This window comes from Corapipo altera, unplaced genomic scaffold (genome assembly GCF_003945725.1).
Source record: "Corapipo altera isolate COAL_440 unplaced genomic scaffold, ASM394572v1 62, whole genome shotgun sequence".
NCBI lineage: Eukaryota > Metazoa > Chordata > Aves > Passeriformes > Pipridae > Corapipo > Corapipo altera.
Genome location: NW_020884894.1, coordinates 4,609,367 through 4,617,687, shown reverse-complemented (window position 1 = coordinate 4,617,687; position 8,321 = coordinate 4,609,367). Strand labels below are relative to the sequence as shown.

Genomic DNA, 8,321 nt, shown 5'->3' with positions numbered 1-8,321 from the left:
AGACGGCGCTGCGCCGTGCCCGCCAGGGGGCGCCACACCGCCGCCGCCGCCACCGGAGCGGGACCCCCGGGGATGGGATGGACGGGATGGGATGGGATGGGATGGGATGGGATGGGATGGGATGGGATGGGATGGGATGGACGGGGACACCGGGATGGGCGGCACCGGCGGGCTGCGGGAGGACATGGAGCTTGTATGGCACTGAGGGGCTGTGAGGGGACACAAAGCTGGGCATACTGGAGAGTCTGCACAGCACCGAGAGGGCTGCACAGCACTGGGGGAGCTGCACTGCACCGAAGCGCTGTGGGGGACATGGGGCTGCATGACACCAAGGGGCGGCATGGAATCATGGAGCTGCATAACACTGGGGGTCTGCAAGGGACATGGGGCTGCCCAGGGCTTTGGGGGGTGCAAGAGGCCTGGTGACAGTCAACCTGAGGGCCATGCAGGGGGTACATGGGACTTGCAGGCTTCAGGGGTTTGGAGTTTGCAAAAGCTTCAGAATTCACAAGGATTTCAGGGTGCTGAAGACCAAGAGTTGCAGAGCTGGGGGTGAGGGGTTGCATGGGGCGGGCATCAAATGTTTTGGAGAGCTGCAAGGGTCTGGGAGTTGTTTGGGGGCAGGTGGAGGGGCTGCAAGGGAATGGGCCAGGGCTTGTCTGGAGCCATGGGAACAGTCAAGGGGCTGGAGTGGAGTAGGGGTGTCTGCAGGGGGCTGGGGGGCTGCAGGGGACTGGAGCTGTGGTTGCTCAGCTTCCCTCTCCAGAGACCCAGGGACTGAGGTTGCAATTGGAGCAGTCACACACACAGCCACAAGCCCCAGAGGCACAGCCCTCAACATCCCACGTGCCCATCCCAGTCTGACCTTGATGTGCCCCTCACCCCACTTGGCCTCTGTGGGACTCAAAAGAGCAGCTGCATGGTGGGAATGCCAGTGGGACCCTCCTCTACAGTGGTGCCGGGCAACGGTGCACACATCTGGCTGCCTGGCGTACCCTTCCTGCACGCCTCATGCCAGCTGGGGGGAGCATTAACATTTTCCTTTCCCTGCCCAAGTCCTACTATGATATTGCAGCCGGGAACGCAAGCCCCACAAATTTCCCTGTGAATTTCCCTACTAACCATAGCCCTGCCTGTGTGTAATTCCTGTGCTTGGCAGCTGCTGGGACTGCCGAGCCCTTGCCGCCCCTGTGCTGGTTGTATTACTCATCCTCACCCGCTTCCCAGTGATTGGGACCGTGGCAGCTCTGCCAGGCAGTGAGTCTCCACCGCACGGCTGCTGCACAACCACTGCCAGGGTGTCGGGTGGCACAAACATCTGCGTGGCCACTGCACAGCCAGGGCGTGGCCCTGGCGTGGCTGATGTACAGACACTGTGTGGGCACTGTGAGGGCACTGCATGGCCCTGGCATGACCACTGCAGAACTGCTGCACAGTGTGACCATTGCATGGCCAGTAAGCGGCCATTGCATGGCCTCTGTGTGGCCACATGGCTACTAAATGACCACTGCGTGGTCACTGCACAGCCAAGCTCCCGCCCACATCACCCCACTGACGGGGTCGCAGCAGGAGGTGCTGCAGTGCCCTAGTCCAGCCCCTTCACCCTGCTCTCAGCCATTCCAACCTCCAGCTCCAGTTTTCCATCCCTCATTCCCAGAGAAAGGCCCACTGGGCCTAGGGTTCTCCACATTCCTGCTGCCCTCATTCCCTACAGGACCTTTCTCCAGGAACTTTGTGCGGGTGAGTGTCATGGCCCCACCGGCACATCCCCACCAGCACAGGCCCATGAGCATTGGAGGAAATTCCGCCCCCGCACAGCTGCACACCCGCCTCACCACACCCCCAGCTTTGCATGGGTGACACCGGCTGGCACATGCAAATACCATCTCTCCACGTGTGTGTGGGGACACGTGCATTGGGACACGTGGTGCCTGGTGCAGACCCCACTGGTACAGAGGTCGAGGTATCACGGACCCCCAGCACCACCGAGGCAGCCTGAGAGTGGTCCCGAGGCAGAGCCCCAGAGTTCTGGGATACCAGCACAGGGCTCCTTTGGAATCTGGCCCCTCACCAGAGGAGCGGGAACCTGCCCGTGGCAGTGACACTCTTAGTCGACCCATCTGTGTCCCACACCCAAGTGCAAAACATTGAATACATCACGAAACCCTCCTGTGAATGCCTAGCTGGTGATGTGCCATGAGCCCAGAGGTGATTGAACCCACCTGCCAACACCCTGCCACGGGCACATCACAGGGACTTGCTGGGAAAAGCCGCTACCCCTCCATCTCCTGGTTAATTTGGGGTGCCATCAAACATCCGCTGCCTCGGCACCACTTGCCCCAGGAGCCCACCAGCTGCCCATGCACCGGCAGGATGGGGAGGCAGCACCGTAACCCCCAGGGGACAGCAGGGATGGGACAGAACCACCGTGTCCCCCCTGGCGGCGTTTGGGTGGCAGGGGCTGCTGCGTTCCCATTCCTTGCACGCAGCCTGTAATTTTGGTCTATTGAAGTCATAATTCACTACTGTGAAAATAAACATTTGTGTTCGCTTGCTTTATTCAGCGGGTTTTGGCTGAATGTTAATAATTCCCTGCTGGTGGGTTTGCACATGGTCTGGGACACTGGGACAAAGCCTGGGCACCCGTGGCCATGGCTATGGTCACCTCCTTGCACGCTTTGGGTGGCATCTTACTCTGCTTCATACCCTGTCCCCACAATACCTTCATCCCGATGGAGAGGTGGGGAGAGAAATGCCACTTGGTGCTAATCCAGCAATAACAAGGGTGATAAATGTAATTTTTAGGTAATATTTGGAGTCCAGCACCTACTTAAATCCTTCCCTGCCCATCCCTGTCCCTAGGTTTGTTTCCTTGTGCTGTTTTGTGGGTGCTCCCACCACATCAAAGACATGCCCACACTGTGCCATCGCCATGCAGGAGGATACCTGGGCCACCCCCCTTCCTCCCCCGGTTGTCCCCAGGGCTGTCCCCGGGTCTCTCCCTGCTGGGTGCAGGGGGCTGGTGCTTCCCCTCGGCATTTGCATCTTCCCAGCCTTTATCTTTCTCCTGGTCTCTGTATTGCTGCAATTACAGACACTTTAAAACACAATGATCTGGCTGTTAGCGTGATGGATGACAGAACCTTTCTGTCTGGTTTAAATCACTGCTGAGAGTGAGCAAACTTCCCCAGGTTAACCCCTTCCTGCCCCAAACCCGTTCCCTGCCAAGCCGGGCTGGGAGCTGCCATGCCCTCCATGGCCCTGCATCCACTGCACGACCAGATCCCATGAATGGGGATGGAGGGAGGTCTGGTATCTCTGTGGGGAAACATGCCCCCATCCCTCAGCTCCCTGGGTACACAGGAGGCAGGCGATGGGACCAGCCCTGCTTCAGCAGAGCTGGTGGCTCTGCTCTGCTGTGGTGGGAAATTAACGGCTGGCCGGGAGATAAGCGCCTGCTAGAGCCTGATAGCCTGCTGGATCCATCCCAATGCAGGGCCCAGCAATCCTTCCCCCGGCAAATCTGGAGCCAGGGCAGGATGGGGCCCCACCATGTTCCCACCCAGCGGAGAGGGTGGAAACTCCTGTCATGACTAGGTGTAGGTCATGCTGGCGTGTGATTGATAGCGCAGTGAGCAACTGCCCGGCACAGAGGCTAACCACACATGTTGTGGTGGTCCAAGTTCCTTTTGTTTTGAGGAGCTGGCATCTCCCACTGCCGTGCATCCTGCCTGGTGCCCATCACTGCCTGTCCACCCCACAGGTGTTCCAGTCCCACGAAAGTGTGTCACCATCACCCATCACTTCTGCTCTTGATGCTGGATGATGTCCTCCATTCCTGCTGGGTGATGTCCTCCATCCCTTCTGAGTGTGCACACGGAGAGGCTGCCTGGAGTGGTTTGGGGAGTGCCAAGGATCTGCCCCAGGAAAAGGGGCACCCCAAGGCACAGCCTGGGGGGAAAGGGGGACCCCAGGGGCTTTACTTGGTGCATGCCAGGAGATAAGATACTTGCTGAGGGTAGATGAGGGCAACTGGGACCAAAACCTCACAGGAAATGGTCACCACCATGTGCCATCCAGGCCCCATATCTGCCCCTGTACATGACCCCCACCCGCTATCAGGGCTGCACATGGGTATGTGGGGCAACCCAGTGGGTGCTGGGCTCATGCTGCCCCCAAAACATCCCCAAACCCATTCCCGACTCATGCCTTTGCAGCCACCATGGTGGTGGGGTCCCTTTTCACACACTGTGGGTGCCCAACCACCAGTCTTGACCCACTGCTCTCACTGAGCCTCCCCACCCTGCCTTCCACTGGCAATGCACTGTCCCCTTTCTCCTGGTTCTCCCAGAGCTCTTGCTCAGCCCTGTTGCTTCCCAGTGTGCCGGTAGGAGCTGATTGCTATTCCGGCTGCATTCCCTCTTCACAAGCCTCAGGCTTTTTAAAAAAGCGCATGGTGTTGGTTTATCACACCTTCCCCATCACCACGCTGGTGACTCATCCTCTGTCCCTCCATTGGCACACACAGCCCCTCCACCGCACTGTACCGAGGGTCCTGCCTCCACCTGGCTCTCACCAGAGCGCCCACAGCCCCTCTGCCATGCTATGCTGGGGGTCCTGCCTCTGCCTGCTCCCACGGAAGGATGTCTGGAGATGAAGGCACTGAGCCGTGCCGGCACTCAGCCCTGACGTGCCACAGGTTTCCTGTGTCACCCCCAGTGAGTCTGTCTGTCAGTCTGGGTTTCTCAGTCTCAATCCTCTCCCTCTCAGGAAGAAGAGCATCCCCAGCTGCCTCTCTGAGTCCATGCCAGAAGTGGCCATGCCAGTGCTGCCTGTCTAGCAGAGCTTGGGGACAATATGTGTCTGGGTGCTCATGAGCAGCCGCAGCAATGCAAAGCCCCACGATGCTGTGGGGTCCCCAGTTTCCATGGGGAACCATTTGCTTGGAGCATCCCTGCAGGGACAGGGAGCTGCTGGGCCAGGAAGGGTCGGTGTGACCATGAACAATCCCATTGCCCTGGCTGGTGTGACCGTGGATGGTCCCATCACACTGATTGAGAGGATGGATGTGGTGGCCTGAATCTCAGTGCCTTAATCCAACCTGGAACAAGCACTGGGAACCAGACTACCACCCCCAGTGCTCTTCCCTTGGCATTTTGCTTACAGCAGGAGCCCTGGTGCTGGATTTTCCTGCACGTTAATTCATCAGGGAATGCACCAGGGAGATAAGGTGCTGGTGGGGAGCCAGTGGCCAGGGAAGGCGGCTCACCCGCCGCCGGCTATCACCCGCCGCAGCTGCATCCGCCCGGGGACATCTGCTCGGCAGGAAGTGCTGCGCGCCAGCCTTTCCAAGGAAAGGGGGTTTGTTTGTGCCTGGCTTCCCTCTGTGACCACTCCTGGAGGTCCCCAAACTTGGGGTCACCTGCCCTGCAGCCATCCCAGCCCCTCGTTTCCTCAGCCAAGGGCTGGAAGGAGCAGCCCCACCGGTTGTTGCTGCTGGGAAGCACATCCAGTGGCTTTGTGGCTTTCTCACAACTTCCATATAGAAAAGAAAAAAATGCATCTTCCATTAAAAAAAAAGTAAAAATCCTGTTTTCCTTGCTGACAGATTCGTTCCTGCTTTGTAGCTTTCAAAGGGAAACCAGCCCCTACTGCTTATCATCCTGCTTGCCTTGTGCCGCCAGCTCCAAAAAATCACCGGTTTGGCTTAAACAATAGGAGACTTTGGGATACAGCATCACTTCTCCAGAAACTTTAAGGTTTTGGGGCTGCTGGGGGTCAAGCTTCGAGCTTTTCTTTGTCGTGAGAGTCTGGGAAGTGTTTAAATTGCAATGCAGATATGGCCACATGCTGCCCTGTCCCTGAGTGTTGGTGTTTTGGGGTGTATGGAGATGTCGTTGACATCCCCATGGAAGCAGTACCAGAGGTGAATCCTGCCAGCCTCACCCTTGGCCAGCAGGAATTCACTGGGTGATGCTGAGCAAAATCCCCTGAGTTAGCCTGGGGTTCACAACAGTTCACATTCCCCTTCTCCCCACTAAACCTTGAGGACCAGCTCCTTGCTGGCCCTCTCCATCCCACTGACTACAACTGCCTGAACAGAGCTCTTTAATAACAATGGGAATTTAATTAGCTTGCATTGCACTTCCAACACCTCACATCCCTGCAAAAATCAATGGAAGCTAACAGCGGTGCAGCGCAGCCTGCCTCTGCTCCAGCATGAGGCTTGGATGGAGACCCAAGCCCTGAGGCTGCTTTCCGAATCCCACCTAGGCCAAAATGCTCCAGCTTGGGACTCTGGCCATGTGGAGGTCGGTACTGATCTGTGCCATGCCAGGCCAAGCCATGGGGAGCCGCAGCTTTGTGCTGGGTGAGGTCTGGGATTTGTTACGAGGTCCAGATGCGCCCCAGCAGCAGGGGACGTTGTGGCTGTCTCTGGCCACCTGCATCGTTTCCAAGTTCCCAGGCTAAAAGCAGGGCTTGTTATCAAGAGCAAAAAATGTGCCACCTCTGTTGTATTTCATTTCCCTTTCTCCACCTCTTCCCTGCCCGCTGTGTATTGGAGATAACAGCTCTGCACTGAAGCCGGAGTGCGGGGCCGGCAACAGCCTCACCAGCCCTATCGCTGCCTCGCTGGCCGCAAGGAAATCAGGAAGTTTGCAGAGATATTCGGCCAACAAAATAAACATTTCTCCTGCCAAGAGCCTAACGGGCAGCCCAGAGAGCCCGCAGCAATCTGCACAGCTCCCTGGCTGCAGCCTTCCGGACCGTGGTGCCCGCCGAGCCGCAGCGGCCGCGCCGCCTTATCCCGGCGCCTTATCGGCGGCTGCCCCATGCCTGGGATGTGCCCAGTGTTGCTGCAGGTTTGGAGACAGGGACCCCAGTGCAGCTCCCACCCACAGTGAACCAGCACAACGGGTGCAACACCCACAGTGTGCCGCAAACCCTGCCCTCGTGCCCATCCTTGCCACATCCCTGACCCATGGGTGGGTGCCAGGAGCGGGCAGGGGGCTGTGGCCAGAGCGCAGTGCCGGTGGGGAGCGGGATGTGTGAGGGGAAGCAAGGCAGAGGGCCAGTATTGTTCACGCTGGTGACTCAGGCAGCTCTGCTTTCCTGCCCTCACCAGGTATAGCCCAGCAGAGCCCCCCAGGTCTCTCAGAGCCACCACTGTCCCTCAGTCTTGGTGCCCTGGGGATGCTCCAGCACAGGGATGTGGGATGCTCCATCCCCACGGAGCCTCTGCACTGCAAATGATCAGCAGCACCCAGAGAACCTGTGGGATCAGATGTGAGCTGCTGACCCCAGAATGAGCAAAAACACCCAGTACACAGAGGATTGAAATGCTGTAAATAAAACATCCTCAGAGCTGATTGTTTGTTATGAAAAGGTTAATTGCAGAGTGGGCTCTGAAGGGGTCCCTGTGTTGATAAGCCATGGGGTTGGCCATGCCCCTGCTCCCCTCTCCCATTAGCTGGTCCCCATGGGGACGCACCAATGGGCACCAGCCCTGTGCCACCCTCAGGAAGCATCTGTCTGCCCAAGGCTGTTTTTGGCATTGGGGTGAGAGCCACAGCATGCCACTGGGCAGGTAGCCTGGGCAGGTATCCTTCACTATCACCATCCTTCCGCAACATCTCTCTTACCTTGGTCAGTCCTGCCTTGTGCCCTGTCCCAGGAGGGGTGTCTGTCCAGTTTGGGGGATCCTGAGGGGATGGGTGTCAGCACCCCAGTGTCGTGAGCTCCACAGGGGCTGGTGCAGCCAGGCTGGTCCCACGTGTCAGTACAGGAGCTGGGGACGGAGATGCTGAGCACTGTCCGACTGTGGGGTGTCCTGCCCGTTCGGCGCCTGCCCAACTGCCAGGGCAGTTCATGTGACAGCCAGGGCCACGGTGGCAGCGGAGCCGTGTCCCATGGCGAGGGGAAGGTGAACAGCTGCCGGGCAGTGATAATGCGGCGGGTGGGGGTGGCCGGGCAGCTGCGCCCGTGTCCTTCCCCAACAGGAACCATCTGTGACCAAGCCCAGCTCTGCCTTCCCTATCAGCCATTCCGGTCTGACTTTCCAACAACTTCCCCTTCGTGCCGGCTTCACTTCCTCACTGTGAGGGGCCGGCGCGGTGCAGCTCGGCACAGGCAGCTCAGTGCAGTGTGGGCATGGCATGACAAGTATGGGACAGCACAGCTGTCACGGTGCACCTTGGCACCATGCAGGGTGGCACAGCTTAGTCAGCATGGCATGGCTGTCTATTTGCACCCTGACACAAACAGAGGGCTCACCCCCCTTGCTACAGCTCCTTTTCCCGGGGATATCCAGGATGTCCCCA

At 58.5% G+C, this 8,321-nt stretch overlaps 1 protein-coding gene across 3 annotated transcripts in view; it reads right to left on the bottom strand.

The window, feature by feature from the left end:
* Window positions 1–7,867, bottom strand: part of CBFA2T3 (CBFA2/RUNX1 translocation partner 3) — a 25,871-nt gene extending 18,004 nt beyond the window's left edge. For 2 of the 3 annotated variants that reach the window (XM_027646717.1, XM_027646721.1), the window contains exon 1: window positions 7,644–7,865. The gene's annotated coding sequence lies outside the window, so the exon portion shown is untranslated. Of the gene's footprint in view, window positions 1–7,643 lie in introns of all 3 variants that reach the window. The other variant, XM_027646720.1, reaches the window with a different exon arrangement.
* Between the last annotated feature and the right edge of the window lie 454 nt (window positions 7,868–8,321).